The sequence below is a fragment of the Lissotriton vulgaris genome, chromosome 1_2, assembly GCF_964263255.1.
Source record: "Lissotriton vulgaris chromosome 1_2, aLisVul1.2, whole genome shotgun sequence".
Classification (NCBI taxonomy): Eukaryota; Metazoa; Chordata; class Amphibia; order Caudata; family Salamandridae; genus Lissotriton; species Lissotriton vulgaris.
This window is the reverse complement of record NC_141686.1, coordinates 169097186-169120034: the sequence shown is the minus strand read 5'-3', so window position 1 is coordinate 169120034 and position 22849 is coordinate 169097186. Positions and strand designations below refer to the sequence as shown.

The following is a 22849-nucleotide window of genomic DNA, read 5'->3' as shown; positions in this document are numbered from 1 at the left end:
GTGCAGAGGAATCTGTAGTAGTAAAGCCCTGGCAAGGGGCAGGAAATAGGTATGGCAAAGCGCACCATGCCTTCTAAGTTCCAGAACACATATACACTTTTGTGGGCATTCAAAGTCTGACACACACAGTTGGAATTTTAACACATGATGGTATACTGCAAATCTTTGTAAGATGAGATATTTACATCTTTATTTGAGATCTTTGAATGAAATGTGGGACTAGCGTAATTGTTGAATTCTGTGCTTTCCTAATGTAGCGCCCAAACATGGAGGTAATTAAAGAAGTCACTTGTCTATAACATTTTAATGACACTCAATGTTTTCAAATGAACAAATATGTACTTTTATGGATTACGTAGCAGGGGCGGCCTTAGGCATGTGCAAGCTGTACAGGGCCACCAAACCCCAGGGGCCACCACGCCAATATATATCCTTAATATAATAATCCTCTGAGGATGGATACATATTTGCGTGGCAGTCCCAGGCAGGGATTTGACGGCCTCCGGCTCTGTTCCACTTCCAAACACCCTGACCCCTCCCTCCCCCCCCCCTCTTCACTGGCCTCCGTGCTCCGCCCGGACGCCCTCTTCCGGGGCCTCCTACCTATGCTCCCTGCCCAGGGCCACCATGAGCCTAGAGCCACCCCTGAATGGGGTCACCACAATGTTGTAGATGGATTGTAATGATGATCACAAGTAGCCAGGAGGTATATCCTTGTATGAGGTTTATTGGTAATTAGTTACAGGTTCCATAGAAGTCTTTAGTAGGTCTTGAGAAGATCATATGGAAGGTCCCACCAGGAGCTGCATGGTTGCTGCTCAGCCCACTCTCTTCAACTGTCATTCTCCACACACAACCAGGCACACTCACATTCTACTCTCTCTGTCATCAAGCATTCCAACATTGCACGCAGACATCACATTCATTCTGGCTGAGCAGCTAAGAAGGAGATGAATCAAGGTACAACATATCCCCTTTCCTTCGATAGTAAATAAAGACAATAATTTGCAACATTGCAACTTGAAAATAAAAATGAAGATACTTGCAATATTGCACACAGTTCATATAAGAGAAATCATAACAGTACAGTGATAAGGAAGAAAGAAATGAATAGGTAGTAGAGAGTGACTAGAACGGAGGGAGGAAGAAACAGTGCAAACATTCACAGGATAGCACATACCCTTCCCTCTGAATTTTTTTTTTATAGGCAATAATAGAAAAATTGCATGAAAAACGTTGCTTGTAACACATTCAAGTATAGCATCATGAGAGTGAAGAAAGAAGAGAAATAGGAAAAATCTGTAAATAAAAAAATAGTAACATGACTAAAGTTGAGATGGTAACACACCCAACCATATGGAATAGACAACCCAATGTAAGGCAAATCGCCCATAGCACCAGGCACAAAAGCAAAATATATAACTGACAATGGCACAAAGGCTCAAAGGTATGAATACATAACTTATGACTCATAGCTCAAAACAGGAATGAAACGGGATACACTCACCCGGGTAAATAACAAGTAATGGGATACTGATAATTACAGGAATGTCCTCACCCATGTAAACAACCAGAATAATACAGACACACATCTGTGTAAATTACAAGTAATGGGTTACACTCACCCGTGATAATTACAGGAATGTCCTCACCCATGTAAACAACAAGAATAATACAGAATAGACTCATCTGTGTAAATTACAGGAATACCCTCACCCGTGAAAACAACACAAACGAAACGGGATTCACTCATCTGTGTAAATTACAGGGTTACCCTCACCCGTGTAAATATCAAGAAGGAAACGGGATACACTTATCACAACTTATAATAGTATAATGGCACAAAGGCTCAAAAGTGTGATTACATAACTCATTACCAAAGGCTCAAAGGCACAACTTATAACATTAGTGTTATTAGTTAACTTATAACACTAATTTGATAACACTACAGCAGAAGAATAAGAAAAACTCACACTGCAAACTAAACTCGCATAAAGGGTGGTGCAATGTTAGGCACAGCAAGAATATGTAGGGTAGGAACAGTGAAAAGGTGTGCGCACACCTACACTGAAGGAAAGAATACGTGTATGGAGACCGGCTCCTATACACACCTACCCTAAAAGATAAAACTAAGTACCCTTAAAATGTCTAGATCAGGTAAATCTAAAACAAACCACATAAACAAAATACCCCATTACTGCATGAGAAAATATATTCTGTGTATATAACACATGCCTAGCAATAAATACCATAGTGCACTTCTTAATACTTGCCTTTTGTCAAAATGTCACAGCATTCATTAAAATTCTATGTCAGGAAGCGGAGGCGAGGATTTTGCAAGTCCTTTCTCCATTTTATTGGACAGCAAGTTAAAAGTAAGAAAAAACATTAAAACCATGGACTACCCTAACCAACATGGCAGCGGTAGTCATGGTAGCACATCAACCAATAAGAGTCCATCAAGCAGCATATAGGGATTCCCAGCCGGTAGTCCTTCCTCTTTCTCCATTGCTGCCTCGGCAAGATAAGTCACAGTTTTTACTTCAGCTGATCTTTGTCGTGGCAGTTTTGAAATTGATTGTAGACAGCTTTGTTTCAGTATTGTGTGATTAGTCTTTGACTTCGCCTTTGTTGTAGGCTGTTTTATTGATGTATACTTAACGCGGTAGGCTTTTAGCCCGAGCGTTTCTTCTACGCGCGTGCGCGGTCTTGGTGTCGGCTTCTGACGCCGACCGGCTGTTCTCCTCAGCGCTCTTCGCGCTTGTGTAGAAACGCGCTGAGGCTTTGCGCTTCTGCTAATTTCTGCCTCGTCCCTCACACTGACGCTGTAGTTTTGACGGCACGATATTTTTTCTGACTGAAATTTTAAATAAATTGTTCTTTATTTTCAGTCAGTTCATTTAAGCTTCCAGGCTTTGTGTAAGGTTTTTAGCCTGTTGTGGTACCTGTGTGAGGGGCTTCCCCTGGTATATAGTTGGGGTGTTTGTTTTATGGGTACCAGTTTTTCTGCTAAAATGCAGTCCAGTCCTTCCAATGTTGAGGTGGCGAATTCAAATGATCAGCCACAACTGCCCCTTTCGTGCCCTCCTGCAGAGGTGGACAGGCTTCTCTCTTCTGCGATAGCTCAAGCTCTGGCACCTCTGCAGGACAGTGTCAATAAGCTGTCAGCCCATGTGTTCAAGACTGATTCGGGTGTTTTTGGGGACAGCGGGGCAGGGCCCAGTGGTGTTCCTTGTGTTCCACCACGTACGGCCAGGAAGCGTGACGCGGGGCACCTGGAGGGCTACAACAAATTAACTGAAGTCTTTCATAAGAGTGCGAGCACGCTAAGAAGCGCACCCTACCGGGGGGATGACTCACCCGGAGAGACTGGTGGTTTTGCCACCCAGGACCTTGACCCGGAGAAAGGGTTTCCCAATGAGGGAGATGATGAGGAGGACGATTATGTAGATGAGGATGAGGATGCTTCCTCAGAGGATTTTTCGGATGTGAGCAGGTCTTGGCGCCCAAAACCTAGTGCTCCTGGTTCTTCAGAGGGTGAACTTGTGCCTCCTGATATGTTTGACCCATCTACTATTTTTAGACCCAGGTCATCAGAATGGTTTCCTGAACAGTCTACTGCTGATTATGTCGCTGCTAAGCTTCGACAGCCTTTACCTCAGGATGTACGTTTACGCCTGCGTTCTGAGTGCCCACGCCCTTCTCTTCCCTTTAGGGTGGCATGCACCCCTGAAATTGATCCGAAATTGTGCACCTTCTTTGCCAAGTATATCAAAGACCCTAAGAAGGGTATAGATAGGTCTTGGAAAGCCTGTCAAGATAAACTGTTGGATGTCGTTGGTCCTCTGACGAAAATAATTGAATTAGCCCAACGTTCTAAAGAGTCAGGCATGCCTCTTTCGGTTGATGACATTGCTGGTTGGTCGCAAAGGGCTATGTGCCTTCTTGGCAATGCCAACTGTGCTCTTTCAGCGGAGCGTCGACGATCCTTGTTACTTAAAATTGACCCAAAACTGGGAGAGTTGTCGTCATCAGAAGCGGGCCCGATTGCGCAGGGTGCTTTTTTGGGGACCCCTTTGTGAAGGAGTTAGGAAAGTTCGTTGCTACTTTTTCTGCACTAGACAAAGCACAAGCTTCTATGAGGAAGTTTTTTCCCAAAAAGGTTTTTGGCGGGGCCGGCAGAGGCAGGGGTCGCTCTTCCGGCCGCCAACTCCAGCAAGGCCCCAATAGAGGTCAATCCAGAAGAAACAACGGCTGGAATGATGGACGTCAGGGTACCTTTTACCCTTCCAGAGGAGGCAGAGGCCAAGGCAGGGGACGTGGTGGCAACCAGTCCAACTCCAGAGGATTTAATGGTAAGATTTTGCATCATTTCTCTGGTTCGAATGGGGGGAAGGTTAGCGTTGTTTCCCCAGGCCTGGTCGTCGATAACATCAGATTCTTGGGTTCTGGAGACCGTTCAGGGGTTTCACATCGAGTTTTACGGTTCCCCTGTTCAACTCTCTCGTCCTCGCCCTCTAGTTTTTTCAATCACAGAGCAGGAGCTTATAGACTTGGAAGTTCGGGCTATGTTGCAAAAAGGCGCCATCATCCCCTCTTTTCTTCACCCAAACGGTTTCCTCAGCAATATCTTTCTAGTAGAGAAGAAAAACAAGGGGTTCAGACCGGTAATCAACCTCCGCTCCTTCAACGAATGGCTGATTTACAGACATTTCAAGATGGAGGGCATCCATCTCTTGAGAGACCTTCTGTTGCAAAATGATTGGTTGGTTCGCTTGGATCTGAAGGATGCTTATCTTTCGGTTCCAATCTATCCTCCTCATTGTCGGTTCCTCCAGTTTCTGTGGAAGGATCAGGTTTACGAATTTCGTACGCTCCCCTTTGGTCTTTCCTCAGCACCTTGGTGCTTTACCAAACTCCTGCGCCCGGTGGTAGAACATCTCCGTACCTTGGGGATTCGCCTAATAATTTACCTGGATGACATTCTTTTAATGAATCAGTCCAAAGACCTCCTTCTTCACCACCTTCAGGTTACAATTTCCCTTCTTCAGTCACTGGGCTTCATCATCAATGCCCAGAAGTCAGATTTAATTCCTCGTCAGGATATGACTTTCCTTGGATTTCTGATCATAACTACGGATGCAACGCTTCATCTTCCTTCTCAAAAGATCTCCAAGATCAAGAAGGAGATTCGCAAAGTACTCCGTCGGGATCGGATATCCCTCCGTCAATTGGCCAGGATTGTGGGCTTACTGTCTTCATCGATCCAGGCCATTTTTCCAGGCCCTCTTCATTACAGGGCTCTCCAGAGACTAAAAGCGTTTCACCTTCGCAAGGGTCTCACTTACTCGGAATTGATTTCCTTAAATTTGGAAGCCCGGTCAGAACTTCTTTGGTGGTTGGATCACATGGATGCGTGGAACGGGAAGGCGATTTTTGGCTGCTGTCCGGATCTTGTGATCGAGTCGGATGCCAGTCGCCAGGGTTGGGGTGCCCGGTGCGGCTCCCTCTCGGTGGGCGGCAGGTGGACGGAGGAAGAACTTCACCTCCACATCAATTGCTTGGAACTCCTCGCGGGTTCTTTCGCAATCCGTTCTTTCACCACGACCAAGGTCTCGTGTTGTGTGCTTCTCCGGATGGACAACACGACTGCGGTCAGATATATCAATCGTTTGGGCGGCACTCATTCCAAGGTCCTAGCGGATCTTGCGAAGGACTTCTGGAACTACTGCCTTCTTAGTCAGATTTCGGTCACGGCGGAGTATCTCCCAGGCGATTTGAACATGGTGGCGGATTAGCAGTCCAGGAATTTTCGGGATGCCAGCGATTGGAGACTGGATCATTCGGTATTTCAGAGAATTTCGGACCTTTGGCGTCTGCCAGTGATGGACTTGTTTGCGTCCAGATGGAACGCCCATCTTCCCCGCTTCTACAGCTGGAAACCGGACCCGGGTGCGGAAGCAGTGGATGCCTTCCTACAGGACTGGTCCCAGTTTCCAGCTTATGCGTTTCCTCCTTTCCTTTTCATTCAGAGGGTAGCAGCTCAGGTCCGCAGACAGAGAGCATCTCTGATTTTGATCACTCTAATCTGGAGAGCTCAATGCTGGTTTCCTTCCCTTCTAGAACTGTCCTGGGACAGACCTCTTCGATTACCGTCGTTTGACCACATTCTGACGGATCCTTTGGGTCACCCGCATCCTCTAGTTCTCCAAGGCCATCTACATCTCAACGCCTGGAGGATTTCAGGGGACGTTGGTCTTGCGACTCACTTTCGAAAGACGCTGAGCTCCTCATTCGGGGAGCCTGGGCCCCCAACACCTCTAAGCGTGGCAAAACACCTGGATCCCGTGGGCTCCTCTGTCACCGACGTGATTAACTTCCTCGCTGATCTTTTCCAAAAGAAATTGGCATACAACAACATTAATTCTTTCAGGTCGGCAATTTCTGCTGGTCATGCTCTTGTTGATGGCTCTCCGGTGGGTGAGCATCCTTGGATTTGTAAACTCCTCAAAGGTATTCGCCTTTCGAGTCCCCCAGAACCCCGTTATTCTGGGTTGTGGGATGTTAATGTGGTTTTGGATTTCCTTAAATCCTGGCAGGATAATCAGTACCTTTCGCGTAAGGAACTTTCTGCTAAATTGGCGATTCTTCTCTGCCGGATTTCCTGTAAACGAGCTTCGGATGTTCGTGCTCTGGATATCTCGGCCAGGGTGTTTACCCCGGAAGGTGTTACGTTTACAGTTTCAAGAAGAACTAAGTGTAATACCAGGTCAGTATCTTATCCAGCCTTCCCAGATTCACCAAAGCTCTGTGTTGTTCGCTGCCTCAAAACTTATGAGGATGTTACTCTTGAATTCCGCCCTCCGGGCGAGAGACAATTGCTTATTGCGGTTAAAAAAACCTTTTAAAGCAGTTTCCTCTCCCACCATTGCCAGATGGGTCAGATGGATTATGTCCGAAGCTGGAATTAATATCACTGACTTTGGGGCTCATTCCACTAGAGGTGCAATGGCTTCCAAGGCTGTTCAGGTAGGGGGTCGATTGGAAGATATTATGAATGCAGCGGATTGGTCTTCAGATTCAACTTTTAAAAAGTTCTACTTTAAACCAATCCATGAGGCTGCATCTCTGATGGTGAGTAAGCTTTGAACAAGCAAAATCCTCGCCTCCGCTTCCTGACATAGAATGAGAAATTTCCTAGTTATCACAAAGGAAAGTTTCAATTCTATTAAGGACGCGGAGGCGAGGATTTTCCCACCCAGGCTTTATCAAGCCTTCCCTCCCAAGACTGGTTTCTGATGATCTTTGCTTCGTCTGAGGGAAGTACCTTTTTTTACTATGTCTTAATGTACATATTGGATTACTGTTCAATTATGTTTTTTTTCTTCTTTCTGCAAATTGTTTTATTTTCTCCATTGCAATGTTCTTGACTTCGTTCAACATTGTTTTGGACAAGATATTATTATTGTTTCTCTTCCCTAGGCTCCGATCAGAAAGCGGACTAGTGGATAGATGACTTCTTACCTGCAGCAGCACCCAAGAAAGAGGAAGGACTACCGGCTGGGAATCCCTATATGCTGCTTGATGGACTCTTATTGGTTGATGTGCTACCATGACTACCGCTGCCATGTTGGTTAGGGTAGTCCATGGTTTTAATGTTTTTTCTTACTTTTAACTTGCTGTCCAATAAAATGGAGAAAGGACTAGCAAAATCCTCGCCTCCGCGTCCTTAATAGAATTGAAACTTTCCTTTGTGATAACTAGGAAATTTCTCATTACTGTATCAACCATTTGAAGCATATTAAATGGTAATACCGATCAGTATGTCCACTTTATAGCGCTGTATAAAACTCCATCAGCGCTGAGAAAAAGATGTGTAGCAGGCAAAGCGCGATGAACGTGGCTTACAAGACCATGAAACAGCAGGAATACTGATCTTCTAACTAAAGATGGCTGCACGTTATTTGACGCTTAGACCGGGTGGCTCTCGGTGCGTCAGCACAGCAGAGCGTCCTTTAGCAGCAGAAGAGATGTCAAGAACGTTGGAGAAATGTCTTGAACTTGAAGGAACTGTGACGGAGATGAGGACGCATGCGAGAGTAGCAGTTACGTGCATGTTATTTTCAAAAGGGTGGCTCGTGCAAGAATCGAGATGATTAACGGCCTCGCTGTGATTAATAACAAGCGGCATAGTTAAATCGCACACGAACGAAAAAAACGGCACGATTACTTTAAAAAAAAAAAACCTGGAAGTCCAATGTCTGGCAACGCTTGACACAATGAGTAAAATATGCAAACTTGTGGCGAATACAAACTCTCATGGCAAAAATCTATAGAGAAGTTTTCCACAGATTGACCCTTCGACCTTAAGAGTCATAAATAGCATTTAATCTGAAAGTTGTCTTCGTGTTTAAAAATACACTGCTAGAGTTTGCTGAAGAATGCGATCTTTATCAGTATTCAACATTCACTGGTTAAGTAATCCCAGTAAAATAAAAGGAAATGCTTTACAGTGTAGTTTCCACCTCACTAAAGCATAGTTGGCAAAACATGGCCACGATTCTTGCTCTTGCTCTTTACCAGCGTCAGCAAATGATGCAGAGTTTTCATACATGTAGAAAATATGCCAGTCATTAACTTATATTGGTTAACATTATATTTCTTCTTTTAAAGCATAAGTCCACTTTTACAAGGAATGTGAAGCGCCCTGGGTAGGCTGTCCAGATGGAGGAGGACGCTGGTGGGACTCTTGGGGGCGTTCTTTTCCTTTATTCTTTTACTTTAAAGATGATAAAGTTTCTATAATTTCTTGTGTCAATAAAGTTCAACAAAATGGAGCAGGTTTTCTCACCTTCATTAGTCTTGAGGCCAAAACACGCATGGTTTCTTTAAGAACGTCGCCAAAATGTTGTAAGGTAAATTCCACAGATGACCACAGGTAGCCAGGAGGTATATCCATGTATGAGGTTTATTGGTAATTAGTTACAGGTTCCATAGAAGTCTTTAGTAGGTCTTAAGTAGATCATATGGAAGGTCCCACCAAGAGCTGCGTGGTTGCTGTCCAGCCCACTCTCTTCAACTGTCATTCTCTACACAAAACCAGGCACACTCACATTCTACTCTCTCTGTCATCAAGCATTCCAACATTCCACGCAGACATCACATTCATTCAGGCTGAGCAGCTAAGAAGGAGCTGAATCAAGGTACAACACACCCCAGCCTCTATCAAGTCCTGTATGGTTGCACCGATCTCTTCATGCCCACCTGTAATTCTGTACTGTTTCAAATTAATTACTTTTGTAGCCTGGGGCACCTTCACTGGGGAAATCTTCAGGTGACCCACCCTTACAGCGCCACCTGAAATGTACTTCTTTGATCCAAATTGCTAGTACCCATCTTTCAAGTACAGAGTCATTCCATTCAAGATATCAATTCCAGTACGATATTCAGAAAAGTGCACAATCAATACAGTGTATTTTTTTTGGTATTCTCCCTATTTTCATGTGGACCTCTGCCTTCACTGCTGGTTTCTCTTTACCACCTAAGCCTGTAAGCTTGACCTATTTCCCAATCTTCCTTGCATCTGTCAGTCTTTGCCCAGGTCAAATCCGGATACAATCCTTCATATCTTTTGGGGGGGTGGGGGGTATCCCTACTCCTTTTGGTTCTCAGTGAGCCATTCGCTTTTTAAGTCTCTCTCCACCTTCCTACTTGAGCGGGCAGGTCTCTCCTCCTTTTCCTGCTCTTCGCTTTGCCCTTCTCTGACTGTTTTTGCATTTTATTTTGTTTATTCACTCTCCTACTTCCTTCCTTCTTATCAGACCTCTTTTCCCGTACATTTCCCACAGATTTCATCTATCTTTTCTTTTTTCACACCATCTTTTAACAGAGCCATCAACATATCTCTGCTAGACAGCCTGTTATTGTCTGTACGAGTCTCAGACCTAGAAGCTCTCTGTTTTCATCCATCCCCCAATTCTCCTAACTCACGAACTGCCTCAACCACCTGTGCCAAATTATAAGCAGTCTGATTGATCAGCAAAGTCATCATCACTTGCTTGTATGCAGGAGGAGCTGTACAAATTAGCCCATCCGTTAACCTTTATGCATTGTCCAGAAAAATAGCAGTTTTCATCACCTCCTTAAGCCTCTATATAGCATCTCTCAATGTATATTCTGTTGACCCCATTTTCTAACTGTTTTATTTGGTATTCTTATTTGATGTCAGTACTGCAATGATTACCTTCCTTTCCCTCCAATTGTGAAGCGCTCTGATATCCTTCGGGACCATGTTCATGCTATATAAAACTTTATAAATAAATAAATAAAATACCAAGGTTTATCATTCACTGGCCAATCTGACTCTGTCGGGTATTTATGACTATATCCAATCACAGCCAACTGCAACAAGCTGATTTGATCATTGTCACTGTAATTCCTAAACTGCTCCTGCACTGTAGCATCCGAACTGAGTGTACAAAATGTCACTGCATCTCCATGGTCTAACATCACACCAGCAGCACTCATATCAAACAACCTAACCATCCACGTAAGCAGAGATTCTCAAGGTCTCTGTCGGAATCTGTCTGAAATGTCATTAATCTCCTGCTGAGTAAAATCATCCATACTGTCCATCGAAACCCCCTAAGGGTAATTTGGACCACCCAGCCCGGTTACGCACGTCAACTTTATCACATTCTCCACCAAATTTGCATCCCACGATTCAGGGTCCCAGTCCATTCCAACCTTTGCAATAGCTAAACATAATTAAATAGTAACCCTTCCTCTCCTGTTCCTATACTTGTATTGCGCTATATGAACTGCGGCTTTTTCTGCTACAGTCTGGTACGTTTCCAACTTATCTTGCAATAATTTATTCTGACAGGTTAACATTGTAGAGGTATTTTTGGCTTCAACAAACTGTTTCTCTAATTGTTCACATTCACTTTGCAACTGAACATATTTCTCATGTATGATTCTATAAGCATTTAAGAGAATCCCACCTCTTCCTAATGTAGAAAGTTCCTCTCCTTTTTTGACAGGCACCTTTTGCAAACACACAACCACTTGTGCTGGCACAGCGTCAGCTAAACAGGCGCTCCAATTTTCACTCAGTCCAGCACAATTAGCCCACTCATGGGCAAGCGCACCATATGGGACCATCTCTCATCCTAGAATCTCAATTGGTATCTGAGAGTCTGCTTTTGATTTTCTAGAAAACATATTTCTTCCCCTTTAATCCAACCTTTCGAATCCTGTGAAAGTGACGCCAAGATGTAATGAATATGCTTTTCGCTAAAAGAATACACCCTAACCCAACACCCCCAAAAGGCAAGGCAAGCCTCAGCACTTCCTTAAGGCAAGGTAGGAAAATAGACCCAGATGTTGGTACAAAAACACATACAAGTTTATTAATGCAACATTTTAAAAAGGCAGGCCAAATATATCAGTCATGGCAGACTCCAACATATCAAGTAAGTAATTAAAATAAACGATTTAAATAGAATGCAGTATGTACACAAGTAGCAAAGATTATAAAAAATATACAAGAGAGAGAGTGGTTAGGAACACCACACCGACTGATTCTGCAACATCCTTGCCAACTCTTTAGCTGGGGAAGTCCTTTCTACAGCCCAGGAAGGAGTTCGGTCGGGACCCAAGTTCCGTCACCAATCCACAGCAATACGTCTAATCTGTGGTGAATTTCCACCTTGCCCACGAAAGATTCCAGCTTTAATATCATTATTCAACGTGGGACGAAGCTTCTAGAAAACCCTGCTACTTTCTCATTGGAAAAAACCGAGGTGACTGGTACCAGTCTGCGTCAAGGCCAAGACAGTGGATGGCCAAGCCCCTGTATTTTGACTCAGAGAAAGAGTTGTACATTCCACAGATAATATCCAGTTCACTCTGGTCATTGAGGAGCGAAAATAAGAGAGGAGCAAAAAACATGCCCTCCCCACTTTTGCAGCTACGTGCGAGCACAGAACAAGGCATCAATTATGAAAATGGGCTCTGTTATGCAAGCGCTGCCTTGCACACAGAAAAGCTTAAAGCAAGGTAGAGTTAGGAAGCAAAATGACATGAAGCCATGACAAAGGCAATAGTAAGCACTGTCGTGAAGCATAGTAAAGTCAGAGAGCAAGAAGACATGAGGCCATGTTAAAGCCAATAGTAAGAACTCATAATATAGTGTACTGTTCTACTCTGTGATGGCTCCCAGTGATACAGGGCCGTCCTACATTAAGGCTAGGATGAAATAACATACTAAAGTCAGTTTAAGATGGTGGTAGTCGACGGTCATCATAGAGTGCTCAACCACAAGAGTGGCTCTTTTACTACAGATGCTAAGATTAAGGCCTAAAACCATATTATACATCGGACAGATTGTTTTTGTCTTCTGCCTAATCTTTAAGCCGGTTTAAGATGATCCACCCTGATACCTTTACCAAAGAATCCAATAAGGAAATTGGATGGTAGCAAGCTGGATTGTGCCAGTCGCCCTTCTTAAATATGGGTATTAATATTGGCTCGGACCAGGTCTTAATGAAACCGGCTGAACTGCATGCGTGCAGTACCTGTGTTAGTAGAGGAGGACAAAGGGAGAAGTTTGATGTAAAAAGGTCAATTGACACACCATCTGGGCCAGAAGCCTTGCCACGCTTACTCGCGTTGATTGCACTAATAACTTCGTCATAAGTGAAATGGAGATCTATGGGAGATATTTCATGGGTGATTGTTCCCAGTTGACTACAAATGGAGTTTGTACTGTCCTCACCCGGGTGTTGATTATAGACTTTTGAAAAGAAATCCACCCATTGCCTTTCATCTATGGCGACCTCCATCAATGGTTTGTTGGAAACTGTAAAGAAAGGAGCATTAACCGCATGCCAAAATGCGGCACTATCTTTATTCAGCGAGGAATCGTAGAGCGTAGCCCACGCATATCTTTTAGTTCCTTATTGTGTTTTTTTAGGACCTGGTTGTACTCCCTCCTACGCTCCCTTATTTCATCTCTATCCCTTTTTGATTTGTGAAGGGCCAACTTTAGTTTGGTATACGCTTTTGTGCGTTTTGTATCAAACCAGCCCTGGCTACATGTACGCGCTCCTTTGATCTCCTTGTTTTTTATTTCCTGTGTAAGTTGAGCAAAAGCTTCTGGAATATTTGCATGGGGACTTGATTCATCCAGACAAGTTAAAAGTGAGTTATAGCTCTTAGTGAACTCTACTGGTTGGAATCTAGAACAGCGCAGTGAATAACCATTTATTCATCCTAGGGATAAATTCTGGGCCCAGGGTACTTGGCTACTTTGATAATTTTGCATGGTGTTTGGGAACACTAGACTTAAGCTCAATGGGAAGTGATCACTTATAGCATTTTTGTGAATGTTATAATTTCAAAGACGAAGCATATCGACAAGGTAAAATAATGTAATCAATTGTTGATTTAAAACCTCTCCTGTTAGAAGTATGCTCAAAGTGAACTGGGGGAAGCACAAACTATTGGTAAAGCCCATATTGTGTGAGAATTAAATCTCTTTTAAAAGGTCCCCAGAGATTGAATGAGAAAAATGGAGATAAGGGTCATTTTCATCAGATAGTAGACCACAATTACCATCCCCACCTGAAGGGCAAAGCCCGGTCTTAAAATCTCTGCCCCAGATCATAATCACCTCTTGCTCCCTCACTCTCTGCAGCTTGGTCATGTCGCTATTTAATTTCCTTAAAACTTCAATTTTCTGGTCATAAAAAATTAATCAGGGCCAAGATATGGTGTTTATCTATTTGGATGGATATAATTTAATAGTAGATTACTGTTATCAACATAGTTATCCTGGATAAATTAATATGATTGGAAACGTAAGTGCATATACCCTCCTTAGCTCACCCATGTGTTGAAGATATTGTGAAGCTATGATATGTCCTAAAACCTTTTATATGGATTTAATCTGTTGCCCAAGTTTCTTGGAGACGAAGAATTTAAAATTTCCCAATAAACTCGAACTATACTGGGTTTGTCAGTTTCGAATGCAAGCCCGCTATATTCCAAAATAGTGTGCTCAAATTGTCATTTTGATCAATAGGACTTTCTAACCTGTCGGGGAGTAATAAAGTCGTAGGTGGGGGTTCTTGTATTAAGTTCATCATGCTGACATGTTTGTTCCCCCGTGTTAGTGATAGCGAGCTTCTCAGTATATTTTTAGTTCCTGAGCACTGACCTCCTTTGTCAATAGTTTTTCCCATAAGCCCAACCTGCACATCATTCCGCTTACTAATAGGAGGAACTGGAGCGACACATCTAACCTCTAACCCACTGGGCCTAGCACTATTATCTTGAATGTTGAGTCAATCTATCTCCTCTAGTGTGTGTAGGGGCTCAAACCTATTAGACACACCTATGTAAAAAATGTCTTGACCAGATTCTGACACCACCAAACTATTATCTCTTTGCCCCATACTAGGAGGTGGCTGGTAAAAGTAGCCCAAAGGAAATATATTAATGCAGGCATGTAATATACTCTTATCACCAGCTCTGCAAATCATTTTTCCCACTAATTGTGGTGATTTAAAAGTAAGGACACTGATAAGTTCATGAGAAAAGAGATGCACACCTTGTTATCCATGTTTAGTCAATATTCTGTAACCGTAGTGATTCATCGGCGTGCAAAAACCTGCTTCACGCTTCGTCTCAGTGCGTTGTGACGTAGACAATTTTACCACAAGGAACCCCTTTTCTGATTCCACCAGGCTGCACTGCCACACTCATGGTTTGAGTCCAATGTATCAATTTCTTAAAATTTACTCTTGATTTAATCCTTATTTCACCATTTTTTTAAATCCATTTACTCTTCATTCGTTATCAATTCATTTTACTCAATTTTGTAAGCGTAGTTATTTCAATAAAGCACAGAATTCCCTAAAGGGTTCCACTTGCCATGATTTTAGTAAAACAACCCAATGCATTTCGGGAAATCACTTCCCTTCATCAGGGGATCTATAAATACAAAAATGCATCATTATAAAACCATATTGGAAACAGTATTCTTGCTTAACAATGTAGCAACAACATTTTGCAAAACCAATTTACTGCAATTTCACATTCAGGAACATTTTTATGCTCGGTTTCGTTTCATCATTAGTGCTTCACTCAAAGGTTTCTCAATCCATTCACCTGTTTATTCTACTCAATGCAGCATTTTTTAACCAGAACCTGAATGCAAACGTGAACCTTTGTGCGCTTACCATGACATATAAGTCCCGAGTTTGTTAAAATAAAAACTTTCCTTCCTTTCTTCAGTTTTTATTTTAACAAACTCGGGACAAATGTGTCATGGTAGCGCGCACAAAGGTTCATGTTTGCATTCATGTTTTGGTTAAAAAACTGCCGCAATGACCGCCGTTTAGTGGGGCTCTGCCGGCTGAGGAATTAATCCGCCCTGAATCCTTGCCTGCAGGGCACAGCTGGCCACATGAAGTGGCTGCCTGTAATCCTTGAGGCAAAGGAAATCTGGGGTGCCAACATCCCTACCTTTAGGTCTCTGAGATGTGCAGGGCGTGGGCGGAGAGATGATGCTGTGTCGTTACAGAAGTGTTCTGTTTAAACTGTGCAACCATACTTGTATTTCACGTATAGTGTTGCTGTGATGCAGCTTTATTGTAAAATTCTCCCTCCCCCCACAAAAACTGATTCCACTGACGTAACATGTAAACCGCCATTTCTAACTGCAAGAAAAATAAACAAGGACTTATGTCAGCACATCAACACACAAACTCAACTTAATATGCTTGCGGCCATCTTTAATTCATTTCCTGTAAGATTTCAATGTGAACTGGATCCATGTGAAGAGTCACATTATGAGTAAATATCACATTGGAAAACAATTTTGAATGATTACTTAACGTGGTAAGACATATAGCATTTGCTTGCACCACAGCTGGGTACAAGCACTTAAATAGTACTGTTAGGAATAGGGTTTCTCTTTGGCATAGGTATGCAGGCTGTCCAAGCAGGAACCACAATCCTAGTTAGGGTAAGTCAGATATACACCATAAATTAACCTGCGCTCACCCTGTGGTAGCTTGGCACCAAGCAGGCAGGCTTAACTTAAGAGGCAATGTGTAAGGTATATGTGCAAGACTTCAAACAGTAACACAGTGAAAACACCACAAAAGACACCACACCAGTTTAGAAAAATAGCCTTTATTTTTACAAACAAAACAAGACCAAACGACAAAAATTCAATATGTATAACCGGAGTTATGAATTAAAAAAAAAAAATGAACATGTAGTGCTTAAAGCTTAAAGGGAAAACTGGGGATGTCTGGTCACACTAGACTGGGGTAAATCCAAAAGTTCAGGCCAACCGTGTTTGGAGAGCGAGTCAGATACAGGGACCAGCCTTGGCCACTGGAAAGTACATTGCATGTGTTGTCAACAGAGTCGAGATGTAAGAAACAAAGAGGTGATGCATCGCCGTCGAACCGATGGATCGAAAGCGATGCATTGTCATCGAGCAGCGCAAATTGGAAATGTGCCATCGTCGAGTCACAGGATGTAAGAGATGCGTCGGAAACTGGATGCGATGCCCCGCATGGTCGGCAAAGCAAAGTCCGCTATCTGTGCAGCAGAGGCGATGCATCAGCATCAAGGGCGATGCACCAGTTCTGATTCCCACACTGTCGTAAATGCATGAATTTTTTAGCAGTTGCAGCACTTTATAGCGGCTTCCAATGGCCCAGGACTTGATTGCCACCTCTTGGTAGGGCAAGACTTCCAGCAAGCAAAGTCTAGATGCTTTTGCAAGTGGATGAGAAGTCTTAGATGTCTCCTAGACTTAGAAAAGGGGGCAAGCAAGCAAGACCTTGGAGTCACTCTGGGTTCATGTGAGATGGGTCCAGTCCTTCCTGAGCAGGGCAGAGGGTAGCAGGCAGCAGGGCAGCACAGCACAAAAGCAGTTCTTCAATAGTAGCAGTCCTTGTAGCAGCACAGCAGTTTTTCACAGGTCCAGTAGTGTCTGATTTGGTGGGGTCGGAGAGTACTTCTACCCAGTTGCCTTTGAAGTGAAGGGGCTTTGAGGTGCACAGCAGTCCTCCCTCTCAACTCTACGGGGGGGGGGGGGTATGCAGGTCTTTGTGTGGGGACAGGATACAGCCTATTCAGTAGCATTTCATTTACGGACCTTCGTCACATATAATGCACTCTACTAGGCACATATAGGTAAATTAAGTATGCCAGTTGAGGATAAGTCAATCAAATCATGTTTTGGGGGAGAAGCACCTTCATTTTAGCACAGGTTTGCAATGGTGAAGTTCTCAGAGTGAATAGAAGCATCCTCTGGTTAGGGGATGACCCTCCGGGCACAGCTCTTGATCCGCTATATAGCGTGTAAATCTTGAATAAAATAATTTGATGAGAATCTTTCTTTAGATGAACTTATTGTGTTTATTCAGAAGTAAATTGTATTCATTAACTTCTCATATAATATCTTATTTTCCATTCGTCTTTGTTCTGAGTAGAAATTATACTTTTTCGCATTTATCCACAAGGCGTTCCCAATGCATTTCATGCCCTAAGTGCACTTCGTCAGGGCAATATCTAAACAAAAAAAGGCAATGATCTCATTTAGAGGATATCTTCCTACAAAAGTGTAGGTATACAATATTATAATCTGACTTAAGAAATCTGACACGAAAAAATAATAATGAGGTTCATTCGCTGTTAATAAAGTTGGAGAAAGTGATTGAAGAAGAGTGAAAGCGGTAAATAAATGAGTGAATTCCTGTGTGATTATCAGAATCGGGTTAATATCTCTGGGTGGTGAGCGAATAATATAATCGGTGTGTGTACCAAGGTATAAATTAAAAATAACGTTGGTGTTGTAGAAAGTGGAGTGTGTTGTTAGTCTATGGTCATACTAAAGTTAGAACATGCCAGTGTTTACGAGCAGAATGATTTCTAGTGTATTGTGTCCATCGAATAAACTAATGTAAGAACACGATGTGTCATACCTGCCATTGTATGGTGAAGCGTTTAGTATGGAATTCTCCAGCGCGGTCAAGTCGGAGTCGGAGACGAACCGGCTTTCACTCCGCTTAGATTGTTTGGAGATCGAGATAGGACTGGTAAGTGTCGAAATGTTAGTATGAACGCCATCTTAGAATGGTGAAGGAATGAGAGTATTAGTAAATGGTAATCATTGTGTAAAGATTATCAAAATACAATCAAAATCTGCTCTATGATTCTAAACTTGCTGCAATATAACTGAGTAATGAAATAAAATCAAATGAATTAAATGTATTAAATTAAAGGCATTGTGAAATGTGATAATAACAATCAAGACATGTCATTCATTGGGTACATATTAATACAGGGTTAAAGATAGCACGCAAATTCTAATCTGTCATTGAGTCCGTTCGGTTTCATAGAATTGAGAAAATATATCCAATGATTTTCTCTTTGTGGTAGAGTTCTGTTTATGTCTCTTCTTGGAATTTTCATGACAGTTTCAAGTGCAGCAAATTTCAATTGGCTTATGTTGTGGTGTCTTTCATTGAAATGTGTCGCAACTGTGGATCGAATATTGTTCGTTCTGATATTACTCTTGTGTTCTGGTACACGAATCTTGATTTTCCTGATGGTTTTGCCCACATATATCAGTCCACAGGGACATTTGAGATAGTATACTACATTGTTTGGATCACAAGTGGCTGTAGTTCTTAATTTGATGGTAGTTCCTCTCATGGGGTGTGTCATCGTGTTACCCTTAATGATGTTATTACAGCAGCTGCAGTTATAACACGGTATGGCACCTTTGTAATTCTCTGTCCCTGTTTCACCACTTTTTTTCAGAATGTCCTGAATGTTTTTGCTGCGTGTAAAACCAAATGTGGGTTGTTGGGCAATCATGGTTTGAAAATCGGGTTCATTCGTGAGGAGTGGCCAGTGATTCTATATAATTTTCTTGTATTGATGACTATGAGTAGAGTATTTCGATATTATTACAGTTTTGAGAGCTTTGCTTTTTACTGTTTGTTTCAAAAGTTCGGTTCTGGTTTTAGATGTGCATTTTTGTAAGGCTTTATCCAAGACTGGTTTGGGGTATCCTCTGTCTTCGAACCTCGATGTCATATTTTTCATCTGAATTTGTAATTCTTCTTCCTCAGATACAATTCTCTTTACTCTGTGAAGTTGAGAAGTTGGTAAGTTATTTTTGAGTGGAGTTTGGTGGAAGCTTCTGTAATGAAGTAGGTTATTGCGATCTGTGGGTTTTTTGTACAAAGTGGTTTCTATCCAGTTTCCTTTACGTATGAGTAGCACATCCAAGTATGCAATTGATCTTTTGTCAATGGTGTAAGTAAATTGAATCTCGGATGACCAGTTCCAGTCCGATAGTTCTGGAGAAGCAGTTGAAAAAAGACTAATTACGAAGTCGCTGGTGTCGACCCCCTCCAAACCTTCTTGTACCCCAAGAACTCTTAAGTTGTTTCTTCTTTGCCTATTTTCTGATTCTTCCAACTTCCATTGTATGTCCTTGATCTGGGCATCATGGGCCTCCACCATCGTGAATGCTTTCACCACATCGCTTTCAGGACCCATCACCCTTTTCTCCAAATTTGCCACTCTTTCCCCCATGTTGGAAAATGCCTTTGATAATTTTCTTATTACTCCCTGCATTTTCCTCATCCCTGCCTGTGTTTTTCTACTATCTTGCCGTGCCTCATCCCTATGGGCAAGTATAGCCTGATGAATAGTCTCAAGCGTAGAGGGTACTTCGGGTCTTACCACGGCGGTTGATTTACCACCGGAGCTTGAAAGTGGGGTGGTCACTGAGTAGTCCCAGGAAAGATCTTTTCTCTGTTTATCTTCCTTTCCCAAACGCCCTAGCACTTTTTTTATTGTTGAGGGTAGTTCCTCCTCGCCCCCCCCAAAATCTGATTCCAGACTACTGTCCCCCTGCGATGTGCTTAGCACATCATCAGACCACTCTGCTTCCTCTGTCAGGGAAAAAACTGTCACTTTGATCCTTCTCCTCTTCCAAACTGTTTTTATCCTCCAGGGAACTCTTGCCCTCCAGTACATCCACTAAATTTTGATTGTCCAAATGGCTTAAATCCTCCTGAGCTATTGGGGCCCTGGCGGTTTCCTTGTTAAATTAATGCCGGTTAAATCCCCCTCACCGTTCTTGATATTGCTGGCCTGATTAGTTAATGTGGTGCTCATAGGTGCCTGGCTGTTTACTTTACTTTGCTCCAGCGATGCTGCCTGCTCGCCAGTCCCTCCTCTTTGCATCAGCCCAAGAGGTACCTGTCTGGTCTCCTTTACCCTGGGTTGCATGAGCTGGGTCATTAACTGTTTCGGGGCTCCCCACAAAGTCCACCCGAACTCCCATTCCTCCTCCAGCAGCATTACTGACATTCGCCTCCAACAGACTCCCGGCAGCAATACTCACTGGGGCCGTCATTTCTCTGCCTCGCTGCAGCAGGTCTACCACCGAGGGTCCCATCGGCTTGTTCCTTGTAGTGCCTTCCCTCTCCTTGCCTCCGTCAGGTGTGTTTTTGCAGCTGACCGGGAGAGATTTCACTAGGCGCCACAGCACTCTCACCCGGGGGCAGGTTAGCCTTGCTCCGTGCTCTGTGGGCAGCCGCCGCTGCAGCTGCTTTGGCGGCCGCACTGCTCGACACCACTGTTGGTGCCATAGCGGGATCCATACTAGTGAGGTGGAGCAGCAGGCATCTCAGATACGCTTCCACACAGCGTCAGACAAGGGAAGCAGTTCCGAGGTATGGTGGCTGAGGACGCATCGATGCACCTGGACCGCTGTCTTCTAGCTCCACTAGCGTCCACCTATGCGGCCGCCATCTTGCCCCCCGATTCTCAAAGAAAGGATGACAGGGAATATGCTTGTCGTTCTTCAAGACCTATCAAACGTCCTAAATATCTTGATGATTATTCATAATTTCTTTAAGACTGACCTAATGTTCCAGATATCTGGACAATTATCTTAACTTGTTGTTATTTGTTAATGTGATATGTATATAGTTTGTCAAAGAAGGGAGATGTGTGATATCCTTTGATTCAACCTTGATTCTCTTATCTATGGTTATTGTTCTTTTCCCCATTAATCTTGTATGCTCCAGTTACATCATTGTTTGGAATGGTAATAGGTCATAGTGTTGTTGCTAAGTGGATTTGATGAATGCTAAATCAGTTGGTGCTGCCTTCTTTTACTGGTGGATGGGTTCCTTTGTTATGAATAAAACTTCATCTCCACCTTCAATGAGTTTCTTCATTATTATGATAAATGCAACATTGGCGTTGTCGGCAGGATGCGAACCTGCGCGGTGAAACCCTAATGGATTTCAAATTCAAATACAAGATGTTTTCGACCACTTACCAGAATTATCTTCTTCAGAAGCTGATGGATTAAATGATTATGAGATATGTATTTACAAGTTAGATAAGCATCATCCTCCTAAGATAAGCACTATATTAGAACAATAACATTTTGGCAAAAGGTCACAAAGGGATGGTGAAACTGTAGAAGCTTATGTGACTGAGTTGAGAAAACTTGCTTCATCATGTTGTGGTAAATATTTGATTTACCGTCCTAATTTCTATGCAGGTAAGTACTTAAACAAAAATAACTCAATCGGAAAGAAAGACGCAGAGTCCGTGGTGTTAGAGTTCTTAGGGGTTTTATTCTTTAAAAAGGAATGGTTCTGGTACCGGATATCGGGTTCCTGACACCACTGGGGTGCAGGAAGGGATAGAGCATACTTTATTGACAAGACATAACTTTTATACTTAAACCATATAATGAATACCAATACAGTAGGCGTAACAGCTGAGAGAAACAAGATAAAAGCATACACGTGTTAGCAATACGTAATCAGAGGGCGTGAACTAGGCGTGAACATAGAGGTGTGTGCTAGAAACGTCACATGAAAGTGTCACAAGTGGGTGGATACATAGCAGAATCTTGCAGTGTCAGCAGAAATCTGAGGTCTGGATGCGCGCGCAGCTGCATGACGTGTGATTGACGTGAAGCTTGGAGGGTGCAGGGGACTTGACATTTACACTAGCGGAAAGAGACAGAAGTCTGGCATGTCAGATCAACTCGTACCTATATCATATCTGATATCTGATGTTTGGGAACCATATTATCTAGAGGGAAAGGTCTCTTGGGAAGAGGCTATTCTATACTGACTGTGAGTGCGTGTATAAGCGTCTACGTGTCTGCATGAGATGTGAGGGGGCATGGGCCTACCATGGTAACAGAAGCTATGAATTACTTGCACGGAGACAGTGAGGCCGGGCCCTTTGCTCTGCAGCTGGAAGGATGTTTACTTGAACTAGTAGGCAGGAATGTATGTTTGAGGAGCGGAGCAGATTATTCGAAGGTTGAATACAGTCTTGGCAGGCAGCAGGCTGAGCTAAGCGCCATTAGCCGTGCAGGGAGTAAGACAGAGGTCACGGGTACAGAGGCAGCCCAGGTTGAGGCTTTCAGAGTCAGAAGGCAAGGAAAAGGCTCGATGGCAGAATTCAGGGCCTACTTCGCCAGAGCTGAAAAACGTGTAAAGTACACCACAAAAAGACGTTGGCATGGCATACTTAGGAACGGAATATTCAACCCGTTCAGGGTGGATCTGAAAGAGGACATGTTAACGTTGGACGCAAATATATTTGCGTCTTCATAGCTGGCACAGGAGGGAAGTTACATGCACTTTAAGCTCGTCCATGGAGACGGTGGGGTACACGCTAGGGAACATTTCTTGACCATAAAATTTATATTTCCTCATTCCCTCCTTGTTCCCTACGGACCCTTCATGATATATCAATCCTCATA

General features: G+C 43.1%; 1 pseudogene; it reads left to right on the top strand.

Annotated features, from left to right (window-relative positions):
• Positions 1-266: 266 nt before the first annotated feature.
• Positions 267-18881, top strand: LOC147734769 (uncharacterized; annotated as a pseudogene).
• The last annotated feature ends 3968 nt before the right edge of the window (positions 18882-22849 follow it).